Consider the following 12901-nt stretch of genomic DNA (forward strand, 5'->3'; position numbering starts at 1 on the left):
AGAAATGGACACATTAAATGGACAGACATTTCACAAAAGAACAAACCCAATGGCAAACAAACATGTAAAAAAATGCTCAAGTTCCCTGGCAATAAGGGAAATCCAAATTAAGACACTAATATGGTACTACTTAAAACCAGTAAGAATGACTCATATACAAAAAACCACCAACAACACTTGTTGGCGAGGATGTGGGGAAAAGGGAACCCTTCTCCATTGCTGGTGGGGTTGCAGGTTGATGCAGCCTCTATGGAAATCAGTATGGAGAACACTTAAAGAACTGAAAATCTACATACCATATGATCCAGCAATAGCACTCCTAGGTATATAAGCAAAATACCTGCTACATGAGAAACCTTCATGCACTCCTGTGTTCATAGCAGCACAATCAATAATTGCAAAAACTTGGAAGCAACTGAAATGCCCATCAGCAGAAGACTAGATAAGGAAGTTATGGTTTATTTAGTCCATGGAATACTACTCAGCTATTAAAAAAAAAAAAAATGCAGTTTTTTTGTGGCCAAATGGAAGCCATCATGCTAAGGGAAACAAGTCAATCCCAAAAGGTCAGATACGACATTTAGCCTTAATCTAAGTTGAAATGCTGTCACTTGTACATTTAAGAAATCATATTTGAGTTCTTGAATTTTAACGTACGAATCCATATCAGCATTTGTATAACAGCATAACCTTGTGTTGTCTTGACAAAATATTGAAACTTGTTACATTTATGTTGCAAAGTTTACGAGTTATGTTTCTCCTTGTTTTACCATTGGCATAGTAAATTGGTGTAATTTAAAATAATGAAATTGGGCCCGGTGTGGTGGCGCAAGTGGTTAAGGTCCTCGCCTTGCATGCCCAGGATCCCATATGGGCGCCAGTTCTATCCCAGCAGCCCTGCTTCCCTTCCAGCTCCCTGCCTGTGGCCAGGGAAAGCAGTCGAGGACGGCCCAAAACTTTGGGACCCTGTACCCGCGTGGGAGACCCGGAAGAGGCTCCTGGCAATGGATCAGCATAGCATCGGCCATTGTGCTCACTTGGGGAGTGAATCATTGGATGGAAGATCTTCCTCTCTGTCTCTCCTCTCTGTATATCCTCCTTTCCAATAAAATAATAATAAAAATAAATCTTTTTTTTTAAATTTATTGTTGCTTACATTGTATTATGTAGTACAGTTTTATAGGCGCTGGTGATTCCCCCCACCCCTCCCATACCCCTCCCCCCCCATCTTCAGACCATAGAAGGTCTCCCCAAGAGGCCACTGAACTTATCTGGACAATAAGACGCTGAACTTTATGCTAGGCATGTGTTTGCAATCAATGAATCTCAACTAAAAATCAATCTTTTAAAAAATAATGAAATTTACATAATATCCATACATAATTTCAATTAAAAAATGTTCCCTTTTAAAGGAGCTGAAAGACCTTCAAATATGCCTTATGAAAACATACGTTTGGCCTGGTGCAATAGCATAATGGTTAAGGTCCTTGCCTTGCACACCTGGCATGCCATGTGGGCACCAGTTCTAATACCGGCAGCTCCACTTCCCATCCAGCTTCCTGCTTGTGGCCTGAGAAACAGCCGAGGAAAGCCTAAAGCCTTCAGACCCTGCACCCCCATGGGAGACCTGGAAAGAAGTTCCTGGCTCCTGGCTTCAGATTGGCACAGCACTGGCCATTGTGGCCACTTGGGGAGTGAACCATTAGACAGATCTTCCTGTCTGTCTCTCCGCTGCTCTGTACATCTGCCTTTCCCATAAAGTAAATAAATCTTAAAAAAAAAAAAAGAAATGTTTTCTTTTATAAAATATCTAGAAAATATTGGCTCTTATTTGAAAAAGTTGCTAGGTTTTCCAGTTAAAGGTTAATTGGATAATTGATAACCTAATAGTTTTACCTGCTATTCAGGTCCTTTAAGTTAAATGAGCCTGTAAAACATAAATAACAACTCAATAACTTTGAAAACAGCTAGTAAAGCTAATTTTGTGAGTTTTCCTCTCATCGAGGAGGATAACTCAAGGTGAAAACAAACTCTCTCCATTAGATAAGCAATTAAAAAAAACAAAAGAACTCTGAATACCTATTTCTAAATAAGGTGCTGTGAGAATTCTAAAGTAGTAATGAGCAACAGTGTGTTACATGCTGACTCCAAACAGTTATGTGAACCAGTGTTCTTTCATGCTAACTGGCTGCACTAGTAGTACAATTACAGAGTTTAGCATTTGCAATAGTAACCATACCAACCTGCAAAGCTTTGATGTTATCTAGTATCTTGTCTTTTACATAAAACGTTTGCTAATTACTGATCTACATACTTCATCCAGTGACCTCAAATATATAGCTTTTGGAGAAAAAAGTTTTAGGAACAAAAAAACAAAATAAGTATAGAAAATATATAAATGTTGATTGGGAATATAACTCAAAATATCAAATCAATACATCTCTTCAAATAAACTATTTCATATATTATCCTACAGGAAATAATTTAAATTATATATGCTTACTTTCAGACATGACTATTTTACAAAAGTAACAAAAACTAAAGTAAATATGAAGTGTAACACTGAAGATTTTGTTAAATTTCCACTGCCAAAAGGTTAGATACCACATGTTTCCCTTGATTTAACCTGTAATTTTTGTTTGGTTGTTTGTTATTTTTTGAACCTGTCATTGATACTGTCTCAACCCAGATGTTTCGAATAATGGAACTTGCATTATTTTTAACATATTGTTTACTCAATACTATGTCAATTAATTCCATAATGTTGTCTATTGATACTGTTGTTTTGTTGGTAATTTTAACTGACCAGAACTTTACTCTGTTAGCTCTACCATCAGATCAGAGAAGGTCACCCCAAGATGCCACTGAACTTATCTGGACAATAAGACGCTGGACTTTATGCTAGATATGTGTTTGCAAGGAACGGATCTCAACTGAACTTGAACTGTGGTTATGCAGCAAAGTGGAGGAATCCACCATGGGAGGAAGGGTATGGGAGGGGTGGGGGGAATCCCAGTGCCTATAAAACTGTATCACATAATACAATGTTAACAACAATAAAAAAAATTTTCCACTTTAACGGGCAAATATACAATGCTGTATATTTTCTTGAATGTTTTCGCTAGTCTCAAGCCAGATACACTTTACAGTCTCTGCACTGAGGAAAGTAGTGTGATGTCTAGGCAGTGTGATAGCAAGGAAAGGGTGGAGCTTGGATGCAGCTATCCTAGCTGTTTTCCTGAAATAATATATCAGTGGACTGACTTGGTACTGCACATTTCCAAAACCAGACCCATAGTCCATAAACTGCAGTTCATTTACAGGTAATGTGAAAGGTTCATCTAGGTTCATGAAACTGGGATTGTCTGCAAAGACAATAAAACATTTCTGTAACCTGGAGCCATTCTCTGAAATCATATGGTCTATAACCTTCTCCTCTTGCCTAGATTGGTTTTCCACACTACGTTTAGGTTTCTGATTTGGTTACTCCTTAATGATGCCTGCTCCCTCTGCAAATTCCTTTCTTGGAATTTATTCCTTGATATAATGGTGTGAGTCCATTGGCTTCAAATATGCTCTTGACCCAAATATGGATACATACTCTCTAGCATGGGCCACTAAATTAAATTGTTAAAGTGTATGTTGTTAGGCATCATTTACAACTGAAGGATTCTCACTCTTCAGGTAGTTAAAAGGCGATCCCAAAATAAGTCTTTCTCTTCACATGATACTGGGATATTGGTGAATAAAATAGGTAGGTAGAGCTAGCCAGTCACATCACTTTTATAGGTAGCAGATGTTTGTATTTTGAAGGATTCTCCTCCAATTGAACTGTCACTTCCTAAATACTGCCTATTGAAGCTGTGGAACAGAAATCAATAGCTTTTGATCTCACAAAGTATTCCATGACTGAAAAAAGCTTATAGGCTCCATGCACAACAGCTGCAAAAAAATTTAATAATTTAGGATCTGATTGCCCAAGTATGTGCAGGATTTCTATGATGAAAATGACAAAACATTAAAGAAACAGAAGACACCAAAAATCAAAACATCTCCTATGTCTGTAGATTCGTAGAAATGATATCAGAATGTTCATAGCAACAAAAGCAATCCACGGATTCAATGAAATCCAATCAAAATAGATACAACATTAGTCTCAGACCTAGCATAAATGATACTGAACATCACAGACATGAGACCAACACAGTGGCATAGCTATCTAATACTCCACCTATACTGCGGCATTCCATATGGGCACCAATTCCTGACCTGATCGCTGTACTTTCTGTCCAGGTATCTATGTGCTTGAAAACAAATAGAGAATGGCTCAAGTCTTGATCTCCCACCCACGTGTGAGATGAGAAAATGCTTGTGGGTCCTAGTTTCAATCAGCAAAGCAGCAGCCACTGTGACCATATGGCTAGTGAAGCAGTGGATGGAAGATCATCTTTCTCTTCATCTCTTCTTCCATGTGTAATTCTTTCACACAAAAATGTATAGCTTTTAAACAAAAATTCATATGCAAGCACAAAGGACATTGGATATATAAATCAATCTTTAGCAAAAACTGAAATTAGTGAATATAAGCTCAGTTTTCTGTAAGAAATTCCATACTTTCCTAGCAGGATTATGGTTACTAATATGTCCATAATAAGCAGAAAAAAGCTATTTGCATTTTATTTAATATTAATGCTTTTTCAAAGTGTTTGATTCCACATGGCAGACAATAGTATGAGGATCAAAGCCATAGAAGTATTGAGCATGCAGTAGGCCCTGACAGACAAGCTCTGCAACCCTGTGGAGATAAGCGGTTAAAATTCTATGTCCCTTATGATGTAAATACGTCTGTTCTAATGGGAGGTTGTTTTGTGTCAATACAGTTGTAGGAGATAACTATGTGGGAAGAATCAGAAACTGAAGTGGGAGGCTAAGATCTATTCTGTGGGAAAATGCCTCCTTTAACCGTTGTTCAACAAATTGTAGCTCTTTATCAACCAGAGGGCTCAATGAGCTAATTGTCCAGCACAGGATCGCCTTCTAAGGTAGCAAACACATTCTGTAGTTCATAATTAGGAATTCCCAACATAGGGGTAGCCAATTAATATCTCCTAGTAGTATTTGGTAATCATTTAAAGTTTTTAATATTGACCTTCTAATTGAGATCTTTTTGGGTCTAATAGTTTGTCTGCCCACTGCATATCCTAAATAGTTAATTACATCTGTTCTTTGTATTTTCTCAGTAGCAATAGCAAGCCCGTGCGGTTGTAAATTTTCTTAGAGCATAATGAATACCTTTTGCAGCATCTCAGCAGACGTGGTAGAATGTAGAATATCATTCATATAATAAATAAGATATACGTTTGTAAAACTTTTGCCAATAGATGCCATAGTTCTTTCAACTAAGTATTGACACATTGTGGTCAATGTGTCATACCCTAGGGGGAGCACTCTCCATTGATATCTTTGAAAAGGTACCTTATTATTAGAAGTAGGAACTGAAAAAGCAAATCTGGGCCTATCAGTTTCATGGACAAAAATATTATAGAAGCAATCTTTGAGATCTAACACTATAAATTTCCAATCCTTAGGAATTGCAAGGAGATCGCAGGCCAGGCTGTAATGGTCCCATAGTAATCATACTGGCACTTACATTTCACAAGTCAATTAACCATTTCCGCTTCCCTGACTTCTTTTTTATAAAAAACACAGGGAAATTCCAGAGAAAGAAAGAAGTTTCTATGAGTTCTTTTTATAATTTTTCTTGTACTAATTCTCTAAGAGCCTACAATTTCTGTTGATGTAGGTGCCACTGAGGAGTCCATACTGGTGTATCAGACTTCCATTGTATCTTAACAGCCTTGATTGTCTCAATAGCCCCTAGGAAAATCCCAAACCTTGGCAATGTAGGTTAGTAGATTAAGTGGCTCAGTAGTTCCTTGCTGATATTTTCCTAAGCCTTTTCCCTTTTTATACCCCATTTAGCCATAATATGTCTCACTGTAGGAGAAACATTTTTGAGAGGAGGTAATTAAAGTTGTGCATTGGTTTGTTGTAAGAAATTTCATCCCCACAAGTTAATAGAAATTTCAGTAATTAGAGGCTGAATGTCATCAGGCTCCACAAAACTGGACAATATGATACTAGACTCTATGCCTGGTATATGCTTGCAATGAAAGAATCTTGACTGAATTTGAACTATAATACTGCAACAAAGTGGAGGAATCCACCATGGTGTGAAGGTTCAGGGAGGAGTGAGGGGAATCTCAGAGCCTATGAAACTGTGTCACATAATAAAATGTAATTAGTATAAAAGAAATAAATTTTTAAAAACCCATCTGTTAATACTGAATCAAAATTTTTAGCAGTCAGAACCATAAAGACAGATGATCAATAACCAGACATACACATAGCTGAGATAATCATGTTGTAAAATGCCATTACTCAAATGTTTAAATGGCAGAGTTTGGATATTTTTAGTCTTATTAAATTTATCATTTTAATTCATTTCTAATTTTAGTAGTTCAATTGGAAAGACCTCAGGTACAAGGCATCTGAGTGAAAATAGAATACAAGTGAGAACTTGGGGAAAAGGTTAGAAGATACAATAGGAAATAGCATGCTAATGAACCACAACCATAAGAAGACAACTCAGCTTAATTGAACTGGCCCTCAAGATGTTGGAACAAAAAAGGCATTTCAAACATCTGAAGAGAAACTGTTGTTGTTTTTCTAATAAAGAAATCTGAGACAATGTGATACAATTAGATTTGCCCTCAGTCAGTCTGGTGCAGGGATCTACTGGTATGTGCCAGATTTACCACTGGGAGGAGACCAGATTAAAGAATTTATTGAAATGCTTTGTCTGGTTGCAGTCTCTTCAGGTAAACCTAAGAAGCAAGGCAAGGAGCCACTGAACCCAGAACAGTACCCATCAGCAAAAATGTGGGTCAGCTGAAGGTGTAAGATAGACAAGGTCGGTTCATAATGTCCCCTAGCATATCGGAGAATCAGGATGGGTGCAAGAGGGGTCAAATAGGACCATACCAGTAGCCAGTTAACACTGGAGCCAGGGCTGGGGCTGATTCTGAAGCTGAAGTACTCACTGATGGATGCCAAAGAATATGAGACATGTCAGTCTGGGGGCGGGGGGATGGGGGGAACCGAGTCTATGAGCCCAAAGGGTGTGAAGCCAAGAGGAGCCTGAGTCTTCTGGCCAAGATTCTAGAACCTACCTCTATAGTGGTTGGCAGTTCTGTGAGCCCTGGGAGTGGGGGATCCAGTGTGTCCCAGGTTGTATGGCCCAGGGCCAAAGGCCTGACTGTGTGGTGGTTGCTGGATTTGTGATCCTCTGTGCAGGGGCACGTCTGGCAAGACCCTGGTCACCTGACTCATGTTAATGAGCCCACCTAGGAGAACTTCCTCGTCAGTGTAGAGGATGGATTGCTGGACATAGAGGACATGGTAGCTCATTGGGTTCTGCAGAGGACATCTGGTACTCTAGCAGAGAATGGAGAACAGAACATATGGGCAACTAACCCATTCTATGTGGCCTGATCAAGTATGTAAACAGAATCAGAAATTTAGAAAATTACATACTATTAAAGATGGAAAACAGTACCAAAAACAAGAGAATAATTTCAGGGCAGTTTTTATATACCATGGAGAGTTATCTGGTGGCAGGGACAAGTGTACAGACTCGGAATTTGGGGCAGCAGTGGCATAAGGTTGTCCCCTACTTACTGGCAATGAGCGGCTTGGGCAGGAACATGAGGACCTAACCCCCAACAGGAACATTTGAAGATTGGTGGTGCTTTTGACTGGCTTGAACTTCCTGCTCTTGTGATTCTTGGGGACTTCAATTAACAGCTTCTTCATGATCTCTAGCACCATGCTCCAGTGCCTGTCAAAGGCTAGCTCAGCCCAGGAGTTTTTGTCATGGCAGCTGATTAGCACCTGTGTGATTTTCTTGACCAATTGTGTTAGCACCAAAAGTGGCCCATGTTGAACTGTTTCTTATTCTGCATCTGTAGCCTCTCCGGGGTCATTTCACTCTTGGACTTGTTGAGGAGACTCATGATACTGGCAATGCCTCTGGTTACTTCCATCTGCATTGCCGCTGCCTCTGCAAGCCAGTTTTGTCTCCCAACATAGATTTAAGTTTCCAGATAAAATAATTGTGAACACTAGCATATCTATCTATATAAACAAATACCTAGAACATATCACTATATTATATACATATGTATTATACACACATATCAATATATAAATGCGTATTTTATTGCATTTTGAAATAAGTAATCAAAAATTGAGATAAACTTCACTGACCCAGTTATTTCAAGTTAAACATTGTAGTTTTCCGAGAAGTCAACATCATGTTAAGTTAGAATCATCTGCTGGTTAAATTCTTAAATGTTGCAATAGCTGTTTTTGAATCAGGAATGGAGTGGCCATTAAAATTAATGAGAATTGGTGATTTCATTCTTACTAATGATCATATTCAGTATTTCGCATTGAATTTAACTTAAAAAGTGAAATTTTTGCTTAAGAACACCAACAGTATAATTTCTAGAAGTTTGTAAGATACAAATGAATTCTCATGGAAAACTACAAAAACTTTTGGATCTTGCTGCTGCTGAGTTCCTTTATGTTATTATGGTTGTATAGTCCTTCATAAACTGTCTTAAATCTTGCAGGCATGGTCAATGAAAGACAGTCCAGTATCCCATTGTTAAGATCAATTTAAGAGTTCCACTGGGAATCCGTCTTTGATCAGCATTTGGCTTAAGCCCAAACACTCAAGGTTACTATGAATGGATGGTTATTTGGTCTTGCCATTTTAACAATATGTTGTTCATTGATATAGTCTTATGTTGTCATTTTACTGGGATGTTCTTCACATTTGCCTTTAGTTTTGGCCGTTGCTATTTGTGATCTATATCAAGAGAACATCTTTAACCATCATTTATAGGGCAGGTTTGGAAGGGGCATATTCTTACAGCTTTACTTTGATGTGGAAAAAATATTTTGCTCTTTCTTTCTTTCTTTCTTTCTTTCTTTCTTTCTTTCTTTCTTTCTTTCTTTCTTTCTTTCCTTCCTTCCTTCCTTCCTTCCTTCCTTCCTTCCTTCCTTCCTTCCCTTTTTGCTTCCTTCCTCCCTCCCTTCTTTTCTTTTCTTTCTTTCTTGCTTTCTTTCTTCTTTCTTTCTTTCTTTCTTTCTTTCTTTCTTTCTTTCTTTCTTTCTTTCTTTCTCTTTCTCTCTTTCTCTATTTCTTTCTACTGTACATGTGTTCATAAACATACTAAAATATAAGTAACGAAGGCACAAGGGAGTGCCTAACCCTGCAGTAGTGGGCTGGCATATGCTTTATGGATGCCTTCAGGTCCAGACACCAGTTTCATGGCAAACTGAGGGGCAGCCCCACACCCCAGTCATCACTGAAGCTCCAGCTTCTGCAGCAGGGGCACTTTCGTTCCTGACCGTGCTTCTTATGGGCTGGCCAGTCCTCTTGCTGACACTGGAAGCCACACTAGTATGCCATCTGGCAGCAACCACAGATTTTTGAATTCCCAGGGCTGCTTCTTTTTTTTTTTTTTTTAAAGATTTATTTTTATTATTTTTTCATTGGAAAGGCGGATATACAGAGAGGAGAGACAGAGAGGAAGATCTTCCATCTGATGATTCACTCCCCAAGTGAGTGCAACAGGCCGATAATATGCCGATCCGAAGCCAGGAGCCTCTTCCGGGTCTCCCACGCGGGTGCAGGGTCCCAAAGCTTTGGGCCGTCCTCGACTGCTTTCCCAGGCCACAGGCAGGGAGCTGGAAGGGAAGCAGGGCTGCCGGGATTAGAACCGGTGCCCATATGGGATCCCGGGCGTGCAAGGCGAGGACTCAACCACTTGCGCCACCGCGCCGGGCCCAGGGCTGCTTCTTGATCACTGTGCAGGATGGGTAGTACCACACCTAGTAAGTGCATGAGTTCCACTCTTCCTCCACCACATCCTGTTGGCACTGTAGTGCTGAGTCATGTTCAGAATGGGAAAGTATTCTTCTATGGGGTTTGTAAAAGTTGCTGTATTGCAAGCCAATACTGGCTCTGCTTAATGTACTTGCTGGAGACCTCCTCAGGTCAAGGCCACCAGCCCCAAAGCACTAGCTGTAGGTTGTGCAGGCAATTAGTCATCCATGGTCAAGGTATTGAGATCAGAACCTGTGGCTCCTATGGCATCTTGTGCAAGAACCTGCTGAATCCTGGCCGTTGTTCTTGTCAAACGTGTGCGAAAAAATTTCAGTAGCATTTCCTTTCACATCCACTTCTCTGTGGGCTTCAAAAGAGTAGCGCTTCACCTGCCATGTGCCATGACAAGCAGAATGCCCTGGTCATTGATTATAGAGTACTTTGTCTTCCTAGCCACCAATCTGAGTCACATGATGCCTAATTAGAAGTCGGTCATGACTGGTTTTTTGCTCTATCCCTGAAGTACTGCTCCCATGGGAAATGCCAGAATCAGGCGAGGATCCCTCTCTTCTGGCAAGGACAGGGCTGGTATGGGGCCTCATCTGGGCAGGGCCAGACTGGGCTGGCTTGGGCCACACAGCCTCAAGCCTTCTGGGCCTAGTCCATGTGCCACCGCCTTACACACTACCACTCATTTTCTCATCTTCAGATATTTATTTATGTTGCATTCAAAAGTCATATATACAGAGAGGAGAGAGAGAAAGGAAAAGTTGTCTGCCTATTTACTCCCCAGTGGTTGAAATGGCCAGACCTGAGTGGATCTGAAGCTAGGAGCAAGGAGCCTCTTCTAGACTTCCCACACATGTGCAGGGTCCCAAGGCTTTGTGACATCCTCAACTGCATTTCCAGGCCACAAGCAGGGAGCTAGCAGGGGATTGGAGCTGATGCAATATGGATTGATGTTCCCATATGGGATCCCAGCACATACAAGGTGAGGACTTTAGCTGTGTGTAGCTATAATGCTGTGCCCTTATTTCATTTTGAAAGGCAAGGAGAGCCCTGCTGGATATGTTATTTTGGGAAGAGGTTTGTTTGTTTGTTTTTGGTTTTAGAATCCGGAATATGTTGCTGCGTTCTTTTCTGTCCTGTAGTTTCTTGTGAGAGGTCACCTGTGAACCCAGTTGCTGTTTCTCTGTATGTGAATTGATGTGATTCATGTGCACATTTATAAATCTTTTCTTTATGTTGGTTTGAAGAGAGCTTGATTATTATGTGCTGTGGCAAAGATCACTTTTGGGAAACCCTGTTGGCAGTTCTGTGCCCCCTCGTAAATATTGTTTCCTAATTCTTTTTCTCCAGATTATGGAAGTTTTCCTTTATTATTTCATTAAATATACTTTTAAACCCAGCTTCTTTTGATGTGCTTTCTGAAACTCCCATAACTTCAATTTTTGGTCTTTAAATCGCGTGTTGTAACTTTGAATAACTTTTAGCTTGACCCAGTTGTAATGCCAGCTTTTTTTTTCTTTTTTTTAAGATTTATTTTTATTATTTTTTCATTGGAAAGGCAGATATACAGAGAGGAGAGACAGAGAGGAAGATCTTCCGTCCGATGATTCACTCCCCAAGTGAGCGCAACGGGCCGATAATATGCCGATCCGAAGCCAGGAGCCTCTTCCGGGTCTCCCACGCGGGTGCAGGGTCCCAAAGCTTTGGGCGGTCCTCGACTGCTTTCCTGGGCCACAGGCAGGGAGCTGGAAGGGAAGCGGGGCGGCCGGGATTAGAACCGGCTCCCATATGGGATCCCGGGCGTGCAAGGTGAGGACCTTAACCACTTGCGCCACCGCGCCGGGCCCAATGCCAGCTTTTTAATTGTTTCCCAACTGTGACAAGAAATATCTTCCAAGTCTGATATTGTTTCTTCTGCCCTCTTCATTTTATTACTCAGAATTTCCACTGAATTTTTAATGTGCTCATGTGCCCTTCATCTCCAATAATTTAGCTTGATTTTGTTTCAATGTTGCTATTTTCTGTGTGATAATATTCTTAAATTTTTTCAACTCTTGTACATGCTTCTCATTCTTGATAAGAAGCTTTACAATGGCTTTTCTGAATTTTGTTTTCCCCATTTTTCTTAATGTATTCCTCAGTTAACTCCTTTATAGGAGTCTGGAGTAATATTCAATCTGCTACTGTTTCTTATTTTTCTCTTGGTCATTTTAATCCTGGCTAGCAGATTGTTCTAAGCTGTGTTACCCACAAGTTCTACAATGCGATTTTACATTTAAAAAAATTGTATTATATTTTTGACATTCTTTACATAGTTAATTGGGGTAAAAAATGTTCAAGGGCTATAGGAAAGGGGATAAGACTATTATTTAAAAATTATTTCCTTCGTGTTTTAAGTGGGGTATTAAAGGAGAAGGCCCACCCAATTTCCCACCCACCCCAGGTGCTATATGTAGGGTATGCTGCAAGCTTCTTGCTCAAGCGGTTTTGATAGTTCACCAGTTTTGAATTGCTACTATTCTTGCCACTCCAAGCAGTATGAGGTCTTTGAAGAATCCACTGATTAACATAGTCCATCATAGAGTTTCCGTTTGCCCTATATGTTGCTGCCAACATATAGCTGAGATGGTTGATTCACCTGTTCTGTATTCTCTCTTTTCTTGGTTAGGGTTCTGAGTCCAGCATTTCGATTGGGGAGATCTCCCAAGGAACTTTGTCTAAGGTGTTCTCAGACCAGATTCTTGTATGTACTAGCAAGTACAGGGCCCGGCTCAGGCCATGGCCCTGATCAGCTGGTGTTTCGATCACTGGGTTGATTCTGTTTTCAGCCCTGACTTCCACTGGAAACAATGGGTGTTGCAGTCCAGCCTGGTTTAGCCCACCTCATTCTCGGCCCTCATATAAACCAGTGGGAGTTGTAGCCTAGTTGGAGCA

At 40.2% G+C, this 12901-nt stretch overlaps 1 pseudogene; it reads right to left on the bottom strand.

Annotated features, from left to right (window-relative positions):
* Window positions 1-3047: 3047 nt before the first annotated feature.
* On the bottom strand, window positions 3048-7470 carry LOC121152799 (annotated as a pseudogene).
* Window positions 7471-12901: the final 5431 nt, after the last annotated feature.

The sequence above is a fragment of the Ochotona curzoniae genome, unplaced genomic scaffold (genome assembly GCF_017591425.1).
Source record: "Ochotona curzoniae isolate NIBS_2020 unplaced genomic scaffold, NIBS_Ocur_1.0 contig_2657, whole genome shotgun sequence".
NCBI lineage: Eukaryota > Metazoa > Chordata > Mammalia > Lagomorpha > Ochotonidae > Ochotona > Ochotona curzoniae.